Source organism: Macrobrachium nipponense, chromosome 35, assembly GCF_015104395.2.
Source record: "Macrobrachium nipponense isolate FS-2020 chromosome 35, ASM1510439v2, whole genome shotgun sequence".
NCBI classification, from domain to species: Eukaryota; Metazoa; Arthropoda; class Malacostraca; order Decapoda; family Palaemonidae; genus Macrobrachium; species Macrobrachium nipponense.
In genome coordinates this window covers 33,966,235-33,977,479 of record NC_061096.1, presented here as the reverse complement: position 1 = coordinate 33,977,479, position 11,245 = coordinate 33,966,235, and positions in this window count along the sequence as shown.

The window sequence follows — 11,245 nt, the reverse complement described above, 5'->3', positions numbered from 1 at the left end:
ATAGCCTACCAACTAGGGGGCAGAATGGAGAGAATCAACAATTCACAATGTTATTTGTGTGAGTTTAATCTTATGGATGACATTCATTAGATGTTATGATTAGTGTTATTTTGAGTGCCTTAACTTTGTTGAAATATGATCTGTTTTTAAAGTGCGCACTGTTTGAATTTTGATAATGCATATAAATTGAAGTTTTAAACATTTGATAGGCAACAACATCTATGTATTAGCAGCACACAACCATTTGAGAATACATACAAGACTTGCATTTTATATTCAGCAAATAAGGTGACCCAAATTAGTGTTCATTTTGTTTTTTTATTATTTTCTGTCTTGAAAGGGGGAGATTCAAACTTCATATTTTATGTCAAGATGCACAATACATCAGCAATCGTTCATGATTCTTACAAAAGGAAAAAACGAACATATAATGCTTTATTTCATATTTAATGAATAGACTGAAATTAGTTTCCTGGTTCTGTAACTTTTTTAACTGAAACCAGTTAGTTCTTATCATCTTTGTGTCACTTTATTTTATAGCCATCCACAATTTTTATTACTGTATGCTCCATTGCATACAATACCAGGTGTACTTGTTGTGTCAAGTTAAGGCATTCAACTTTCATGCTATAACAACGCGAGTCTGCAATAAAGTTATTTACCTCAATTTCATGCTGATTAAAGGAATTAGTTTTACTTAAATCATACAGCATAGGAAACTCCTAATTACCCAAACACCTTTCTAGAGGCTATGTTCAAGACAGCAGTTACTGACTGACTTATCACAAATGATGGTAGTGTCCATTGGTAATTTATATTTATGATAGAATTTGTACTGAATCAACCTGGTTATGTGGTGTGACACTAATTTTGAAGGATGGGTCCCTTTCCCAGTTTTAATGCCTTGGTATCACGTAGGCTGCATGCAGTATAGAAACTGAAGATAGTCGCTTACAGCAGGTGTATACTAAAGTCAACCAGTTTGTGTTGCAAAATCTGTATAAATACACAGTGTTTGTATACACTATACACATATCTATACATGTATGTATAATTTTATATTTACACGTGCCAAGGTGTACGTACTCTTGCGTAATAATGACTCTAATGGATGTACAGTACTACTTATTTTAGCAATTTTCTCTACATCCCAGATGAAACTTATGTAATGTATCATTCAGACTGTGAAAAGTGTATATATTGGTTTGATTTGTTTGTAAATGAGGATTTTATAATTTAATTTTGTTTTAGTTGCTGTAAAGTTTATGTAAAGTATATTTCAGAGTTTTGATAGACACTGTTGTATAGTTCAACCAGGCCCACATGTATGGATGGCCTTATTAGGCATTGTAAGGTTCACTAATTTACAATAGACAGTTTTAATGTACTTGATTTTAAAGGCTTCTTTTTTGCCCCATAATTTTTTTGGTTTGCCAAGTTTCTTTTTGCAATGTATGCTATCCCTTGAAAAGTAATGATGCATCTTCTAAAGACGTTTCTGAGGCTCTTATTTTGTGTAACGTCTTAATTCTTGTTCAATATAAGAATAACTGGAAGGGAAGGAACAGGAGACAACTGACATGTTGCCTTGGGATTTTTAAGTGTTTTTTTAAGCTTATGATCCTGCAAGAAACTTGAAGAACATCCTCTTTCTTGCCAGTATCGATAATTATGTTCTTCAGCTAGATAATTGGTCAAAGTCATTACTTTCTATATGTAGTCTTTAAATCCAAAAGTGATTGTGTAGCCACTTCAGTTTCATAAACAAAAATTTAACACCTCAGTGCAATCTCCCTTCTCATGCAGCATAGGAGGGCGCCAACCTAATGGTGTTTATTTATTTTTTTTTTTATCTTTTTAATAGAACTGCAAACCTTTATTTTACATGTGCCCTAGCTCAAATATAAATGGAAATAAGCTCCTTAGAACATGAGATTTCTTGTAATTAGAATGAATTGAAATAGGTTTTTATGACTTGTAAAAATTTTCATCAACATTAAAGCTTTTTATGTCAGATTTTCTCTATGAAATTAGACATGTAATGATTTCTCTCCACTTTCTTTTGTCTTGTGCACTTTCTAACTGAATTCCTATCTGACCTAGGACTTCATCTAAGCCCTTTTCCATTATTTTGTGAGCTTTCATATAGGTCTTCCATTTCTGCTATTTATTTCTTTTTTATACCAACTTCTGTGTCCATCCTCACTTCATATCCAAACCATTTTCATTTTGAGATTCCAGTTTGTTTTCTTGTTGCTGGATTCTGCATTTAACAACTTTCTAATTTGTTATTCAGTCTTCCAACTGCATTCTGCAGTCACACATTTATAAATCACCCTCCATTGTTTTTGTCAGTCCCCAATTCTCTGCATCATAGAGTAGTATGCAGACCTAATGTGCACCATAAATTTTTGCCCTTTATTAATGTGATGCCTTTAGCTACCAGCAGTCTCCCAATTGCTTTCCATTTCTTCTGGGATGTTGATAATTTTTTCTTTTCCCCTTCAATACCTGCTTCTGTGTTCATTTCATCAAGCTTGCAGGAGTGTTTTATATTGTAACTCTTCTAAAGCCTGCCCTTCTACCGCAACAAGGTGTTCATCCTCCCTCTCTTTTCCCAGTTACTCTTCTTATTCACTTCAGTCATCAGAAAACTCCTAGTGAATATATATTTTACAATTCCTTTGGCTTTCAGATAATCACTAGTCTTCATCTCCATTACTCTGAATACTATATACAATCTGTCCAGTTTTCAGCCCCCATGCTTACAAACGTTCCTTGCACTCTTAGCCCACTGTGATGGATGGAGGACATAAGAAAAGCTTTTTTAAATAGGATTTTCTGAACTCGGGTTTTATTTAGTTTGTTCTCACCCTCACCCCTTCCCTCTCTGTTTCATTTCTTTCTTTAAAAGTTTTGATTGAAAAACTGTGCTTTGACTTGAATTTGGTTTTAATTGCTTTCAGAGAAGAGTGAGTAAACTTGGCATGATGTCCACTAGGCATAGAATTGGAATATCTAAAATGTCTCATTTCAAGCTCTTAACATCTAGTTATGGGTCCATTCTTGATGAACTGATAACCCTTGAGGCACTACGTATTAGTATTGCTTATATCTGGATATAACCACAAGGGTCACTCATAAGAGTGGGATGCTATTTGATATGACATTTTTGACAGGCCTAGTAACTTAACAGATTGAAATAATGTATCCTTTGCCTCTCACAAAGTTAATTTTGGTTCAAAGTTGATATTTTTTTTTAAATGAGCTTCTGTTAGACTTACGTCTAGTAAATAAATAAGTGAACAACTCTTCAACAAGGTTAGTCATAAAAGGATAATCAAATGAATAAAAAGGATACAAAACTAAATCTAACCTTGATCTGTATTGGCTTTTTGCCAGTGGAAGTTGGTCAAAATAAACAATAAGAAAATTAATTGTTATAAGGGGGAACTTTAGTAAAAATGGACATAAAAAAAGGACATTTTCCCATCTGATATGAAAGTGTGGCAAATAGAAACTACTATCATTTCCTAACTGTTAAAACAATTTAAATTGGAAGGTAACAAAATTCGTCATTGGGACCAAATAAAGGCAAATGCTATGCTAAATAGTACATTAATTTATTTAACAAGCACATGCTACAAAAGAATCCCTCCCCTCGAGAATTTGAGCAGCAGTACGTCCTACATCATATAGAAGTGTAGCTACATTTATCCATTGATTTTTTAAATTCAGAATTCTTAAGTAGCCAAGGGTGGAGTTGTGAACCCAGTTTTCAAGTACTGCATTAAACCTGGCAGTTCAGATTTTCGCCACAGGGTGCTCCACTTGTACAGTACACTTTGTGAATTTCCGTGTGTAAACTGGAAGGTTGTTCTTGTGGGAAAACTCTGGGGTACTACACGTGATTTTGCGTGATTTTTATGAGGTATTGAACAGCGCCTCAGTGGCGTGGTTGGTTTGGTGTTTGCTTCTCACCTCGGTGGTCGCTGGTTCGATTTTCGGCCATTCCATTGAGGAGTGAGAGATGTGTATTTCTGGTGATAGAAGTTCACTCTTGACGTGGTTGGAAGTCACGTAAAGCCGTAGGTCCCGTTGCTGAACAACCACTGGTTCCATGCAACGTAAAAACACCATACAAACAAACAAGCTACCGAGAAAATAAGCTAAAATTGGCACATCGTTTGGAACAAAATATTTCATTTGGTCTTCGTATCTACTGTATAGATTGTGTGTAAAGCATTGTGAAGTCATGGCCTAGGCTATCTTCAACTTAGGCTATGTCGGTCTGGTGTTCATACAATCAAAATGTAGTTTGCTATATTTCCGAAAGTTCTTGTATGCCAGAAACTATTTCTCAAGATAGCCTTGAATTATAATTAACTGGCAAGGTTCGTGCAATTTCTAAGTTATAACCTAGGACAATATGTCACTACTTAAAAAAATGTCGACGCTACATTCCCAGTTTCATATCGAAGATCAGATTTCCTAGGCCTACTACGTCGCATGTTATTTTTGAAAAATTCGGTAGACCATGGTAAATTACTGTTCTGGGGATTTTTTATATCTGTTCACTCGCTTTTAATGGGTAAATTACTGTTCTGGGGATTTTTCATATCTGTTCACTCGCTTTTAATGGGTAAATTGCTGTTCTGAGGATTTTTTTTATATCTGTTCACTCGCTTTTAATGGGTAAATTGCTGTTCTGAGGATTTTTTTTTATATTGTTCACTCGCTTTTAATGGGTAAATTACTATTCTGAGGATTTTTTTTTTTTTTATATCTGTTCACTCGCTTTTAATGGGTAAATTGCTGTTCTGAGGATTTCATATATCTGTTCACTCGCTTTTAATGGGTAAATTATTGTTGAGGATTTCTTATATCTGTTCACTCGCTTTTAATGGGTAAATTACTGTTCTGAGGATTTCTTATATCTGTTCACTCGCTTTTAATGGGTAAATTACGGTTCTGAGGATTTTTTATATCTGTTCACTTGCTTTTAATGGGTAAATTACTATTTGGGGATTTTTTATATCTGTTCACTCGTCTTTAATGGTTGTGTAACTCGAATACCCCCAAAGTAACTGCAAATTCCTACCTAATAAGCAACTAAAGGCTCGTTTACACGGTGATAGTTCACTGGCGCCAGTAACTAGCGACAAGTAAACTTTGCAGGATAGTAAGTGTTTGCAACGAGGACTCTGATTTGGGTAGAAGTTGCCGACTTGCCGCCAGTAGCGAGCCAGAACCATTGTCAAGTAGCGTATATTTAGTGACGAAGGCTTATTAAATGACGATCGAAACACTGATATTGCATTTCACTCCAAGCTATTTGTTGCTTAATAGTATGTGTATTTTATAGAGTATGATTTTCAAACTCGCAAAAAAAAAAAAAAAAAAAAAAAACTGATCAAATTTGTTGGTGAGGTTCGGCTTATTGTTACATCCCATAAGAATGAATCGGCTCTCTTAAACCAAGCCAGTCAAGGATGATGAATATCCTCTACTCCTGCTCCACTTTTCATAGATTTTTCAACTTTTATTAACTCTTGGTTATAAACACACTTCAGACTTTTGAATTTCTTTCTTAAAAAAATCAAGGTTGGGAATGTTTACTTCAAATTCAATCAGAGCATCTCTTATTTCGTGAAGAGCTACATCCCGCTTATTACGATTCATGTAATCGTTATGTCTAATGTTCCACAAACATTCAAATTCCTCGTATTTATCCAAACACTTCATTATATCCTCGGTATTCAACTTCTCTGACATGATGATCCTACGCTTCTGAAGGCAAATGACAACTGGGAAAGTTTGCTTTTGCACGGGCATAGTTACTGGCGCCACTAGCTCAAGTGTCCGGACTCCGGATAGTGGCCAATAAAGTAGCCGTGATTTCAACTCTACTTGCCACTATCCTGGACAGTAAACTCTCCAGGACAGTTTACTAACTTTGCCTTTTCACGGGGATAGTTTGCTGACGTCAGTAAACTATCCCCGTGTAAACGGGCCTTTAAATACTATTATGAAAAGTTAATGGTTAATCTAAGTAATACTGGCGCGAAAAGTAATTTCATTGGTAAATGCAGTTTCCTATAGGTAGTAGTATTTTGGAGGCTTATCAACCTAACAATTAGCCATCAGTTTTTGTCGGTCGATTGTAATTTCAATCTACGAAAATTAAATATTCAGTCATTCACCATCATTCCCAACAGCTAAAAGTCTTTCGGTCTTTACGAAAAATTAAATGTTCAGTCATTCACCATCGGTCCCAAAAGTAGCAGTGTATGAATATAGCTCATGCATCCTTCGGAGTACATCACGCTCTTGGACATAAGAAAAATATTAATACTAGAAGTAGCCTACCCTAGGTATGCCACCGTAAGTATTTTTGTGACCAGGAGCGCTTTAAGTTAGTTCCATGCTGTCGTTGATACTGAATGATGCAGACAAGCATCTAAGCTGAGGCATCATTTGATCTAGCCCAACGAATTAAGGGTCATTGGTCAAGTACTAAAACTCCTCGGCCCTACAATAAACATTTCTACAACAGCAGAGCGAGATGTTATTATTGGTAAGTGTTACAAAATATTTCCTAGGTTGCCATACTAAGATGTATGTGAGAAAGAGGGGTTACTGGCATTTTGGTGCTGTACATTACTGATATAGATGAATTTTCTGCTGTTTTTTTTCTATAGATTTGCATTGTAATATTTTATAGGCACAGGATATTGGTACGGCAGCCGTATACTGATCGCGGTAGGTATTGGTACGAATTGCTCATGGGTCAATTCCAGACTTCCTGCCAAACAAATAACGTAGTGTGGTGGGGGTACGTCAGATTCTGTCAGTTGTGCCGTATTGCGCTGTTGACTTGCTGTAGGTACGGCAGTTAGCCGTATCCGTTTACCAGTTTGCTAATCATGCAGCAGTTATCGTACACCTGCTAAGAGCTATAGGTACGGCACTAGAAGATCAGTGACAGTAGTGATAATAGTCGAACTGAATTGTTTTGCTGAACATGTTCAGTTCAAAATGTCAACGTGAAGCACCATACTGTCATCACCAAAACATTTTGACAGTAAATTAGAATTTTTAAAAATCACAATAATACTTAAACATACTTAGATTTTGACCATATACATGAAAAATAAAACTAAACAATACTCTGTTTTTTTCCATCTGTCCATCCGCCTGTGGTGTTTCCGTATGGTAACACTCCGTCCCGGGCTTTAGATAGTTACATTCGGCTTACATTCAACAATAATAATAATATCCTATTTCGAATATTAACGGTGTACTTTGCATACAGTAAATTATTAAAACACTTTTCAGTTGCAAATGTACACCCAGATATCCTTTTATTTACCTACAACTTACACATACCGTAACTATTTAAAGCCCGACACGCAGTGTTACCATACAAAAACACCACAGACGGATGGACAGATGGAAAAAAACAAGAGTATAGTCTGTGTATTCAAATCTTCTTTGAATTTCCTCTGAACCGTGCAATAAATAATACATCAGATTTCGCCGAAAAAGAGATGTTTTCAGGTTTCCACGAGCTGTAAAAGACAATAGACGTCTACAAAGAGACAAACTTCCAGAAATTGTATATCCGTAGGTCACAAACGATCGAATCGGCCCTGAAAAGAGCTCCGAAGAGGAGATTCAAAGAACATTGAAATCGTGCTCTGCTACATTCATGATGGTAAGGAAAACTACCAAAGTCGATCCTCTGGTAAACGGCCTAATCAATCTTAAGTAATCATCCAAATTAGGTCTATATTAACAGCATGTTTCTCAAATTGGACGCTCTACTGACTGCTGCACTACTTTACTAGCTAGGCCTCAAATCTTTGAATCTCCTCTTCGGAGCTCTATTCAGTACAGATTCGATCGTTGGTGACCTACGGATATACAATTTCTGGAAGTTTGACTCTTCGTAGACGTCTATTGCCTTATTCAGCTCGTTGATACCTGAAAACATCTCTTTTTCGGCGAGAACTGATTTATTATTACACGGTTCACATTGCTTGGTCGCTATTTTCTTACTGCCTGTCACTGATTATGTCCGAGCCTCCGAGGCGGTAAACAAGGGTTCGCGCATGCGCATTTCACAGCCGTAACAATCTGGTACCAATATTTATCGAAATCAGGATACGGCTCCCGTACCAATACCCAGTTCGTATTTATTATAACAATACCTTACGATAAAAAAAAAAAACACCTGTGTGTGCATTGACGTATGACTTACACGTAAGAGAAGTGTTATTGCTGTACGTTACAGTGTCAAAATTAGGACACGGAAAACATTGAATTTTTGTTGTTGTATAGATAGGCTACATGAATAGTTTTAAATCATCGTACGTTACGTGCAGTAATTTACTGTAAAGTATACTGTTAAGCAGGGCCGGTGCTAGGATTTGCAGGGCAATTAGAAAGTTAAAGTTGATATTTTGTTTATATATTTTGCTTAGTTTACGTGTCTAAACCAAAAATTGATTTTTTTTATCATTAAAATTATTTTCCAAGTGGAAATTTTCAGTTATTAGGTATGGTATGCATAATAATGTGTGGAATAATACGTTATCAGTCTTCATTTTATGGTTTTGTAGTGGTTTAGTCCTCCTAGAGTACAGAAAGGGCTTTTCAAATGGCAACTGTTGAGCCGCCCCCTCCCTCGTGCTCCTTAAGGCGCGGGGACAAATTTGATCAAATTAGTCAAATTGGCATTTAACCGGCTCTGCTGGTAAGCACGGTGTAGATTTGCAAGTTTATTCTACACGTACCATATCACTTGAATTCTGTCTTTTGTTTTGTGTTCTTGTTATTTACAGTATTAGTCAGTGGTCTTAATACTGGTGTTTGCTCACCCAGCAGTATGCATACACGGTGATTAAAAAAAAAACTCGGACACAGAAAACCTTTATTTATTTGTGTTGTGTCGATTCATGAATAGTTTTATATCGTACGTTCTAAATGTTATGTTGACCTTGGGCGTCAAAACTCTGACCCAGACACATTGATAACGTATTAGGGAGTAACAAAGGCAATAGATTACCGTAGTGTGACACAGTCACCGCTCCCCGTGCCACTAGTCGTTTTCGCTCAGTAAGAAATCAATGGGGCCGATTTTGAAAAGGCCAGAAAACCGTTGATAGAGGAAATTTGGCATTGAGACCCATATATTTTGAGTGAGAAAAATATAAATTTATACAATAGTATGTAAAAAATATTTGATTATATATAAAAATATTAATTGACAACTAAGCAGCATGTTTTTTTATATATATACATTATATAAATATTTATTTTTCTTAGTCAAATTATTGGGGTCTAAATGTTAACTTCCATATATTAACGATTTCATAGGGAATTCAAATATGGGCCTTTTGATTTCTTATGGAAATAAACCCTTTTTGTGGCCCAGGGCCGGGGGATGACGTGACCTACAACGTCATGACTATGGTACTCGATTGCTTCCTTGAGCCACAATGATGGTGATGGTCTTGGGCCAGTACTCTAGGTAATGTCAGTAAGAGTTTCGTGGCGATGTTATCTATTAAGAAAAGCTCCGCCGATAGAGCACGCTTAATGCTGCAGTGTATCTTGCGAAATTTTGCTTTTGGCGAGACGATTATTACTTTTTTTTTCTCTCGCTCTCTTTTTAGAGAGTTGTGGTAAACCGCGCAAGTGCATCATTCCTTCCCAATGCTGGTGCCAGTGGTGGTGTATCTGCCGCTTCATGTTTAACAAACCCCACAGTGTTAATAGGCTTTTTATACCTGTGGCATACTTTGATGTGTTCCATTCATCCACGACTGTAAAATTCTCCGAACCATCTTTTTCCTTGATCAATTTACCAATTGCAGACTGGAGCTAGCGTAAGTGTTCTCCTTTACCCGAGGCGGCGAACTTAACGTGCAAAGACGACGTGCAACGATGTTGTTATGTCTCCCACAACTCTGTGGATGAACTTGGGTTAGGTCGTCGATGAACTTGGGTTATATAGGTCCTCGAAATGTGCTCTTCCTCCACTTTTTAGCCGTCCTCGTTTCCCATATAACTTGTAGTTTTCATTAAGGAGTCAGAGATATTCTTTAGATAGCTCTTCCTTGACACTCTTGTACTCAACTTTCAGCAACCAATTTTGAACTCTTTTCAGTCAATAGCAACAATGTGTGTTTTTTTCTTTCTTTTTTTCTTTACAATGGTGTCAATTCTTTTTTATTTGGTCCCAGCTGATACAGTTTGCTTGCTGTGTTTCAGAAACTTCATACTTTTATCAGATAAATTTATGCTTTGTATAGGATATATAGGCCATGAGCTGTAATTTGCAGTTCAGGCTAAGTTGTATACATAGTATAATTTTATCCGAAAAAAAAATGTAAAAACCCCCTTGGCTGTCACTGATGAGCCTGGTCGACGCCGTGCTTGTTGAACGCGAGTAGGAAGACGAATGAAATACAAACATTTCTCTTATTTTAACAGTATTTATTTTCGTAAAAATTAAAACAATATGATACAGTGAACACTTAATGATACAGTATTGCTTTTCAATGGATACTGACTCTTGCCTTTGCGTTCACTTCTGCATTTGTTGTTGTTGGTTTAGTTTCTCTTGTCTCTTACCTTGATAGCCCTGAGGATTTGCTCATGAAGACAAGTGTTGTTATCTTGCCGCGCTCAGCACTAATCAGTATAAATAAAAGCTTAAATAAATTAGACATAACTTACGTAATAAATAAGAATTGGCATTCTCTTACAGCCTTCACGTTCATCCGTAGACATTCACACACGCACTCATGCACCTCCAGTCACGCTCACTTGACTTGGTATAAAGAAAATAATGATGATGATGATCGCTGTACAGTGATATACATGTCTCTTGCTGCCCACATATGTTACAATATATTACATAATTATGTTGCGTGACGAAGCCTTTGTATTACAGAGGCACGTCATAGTATGAAAGATGATAACATTTTATAACCCTGTCAAACCCTACTTAGCCGAAGTGCTCAATAACACATGGCGTGCAACAATATCAAATAGATTTGCATTAGATGTTAAATAACCTAATCACAGTTACTTGCTAAATGTAAGCCTGCGCCGCCGCGAACTATAAGAAATCTTCCTGTTCGATAAGAAAGAAGTGGAACATTGCGAGTGTCTTACAGAAAACAAGCGGTTATAATGCGCTACGTTGCGAAACTAGATATTGAAACGTATTAAA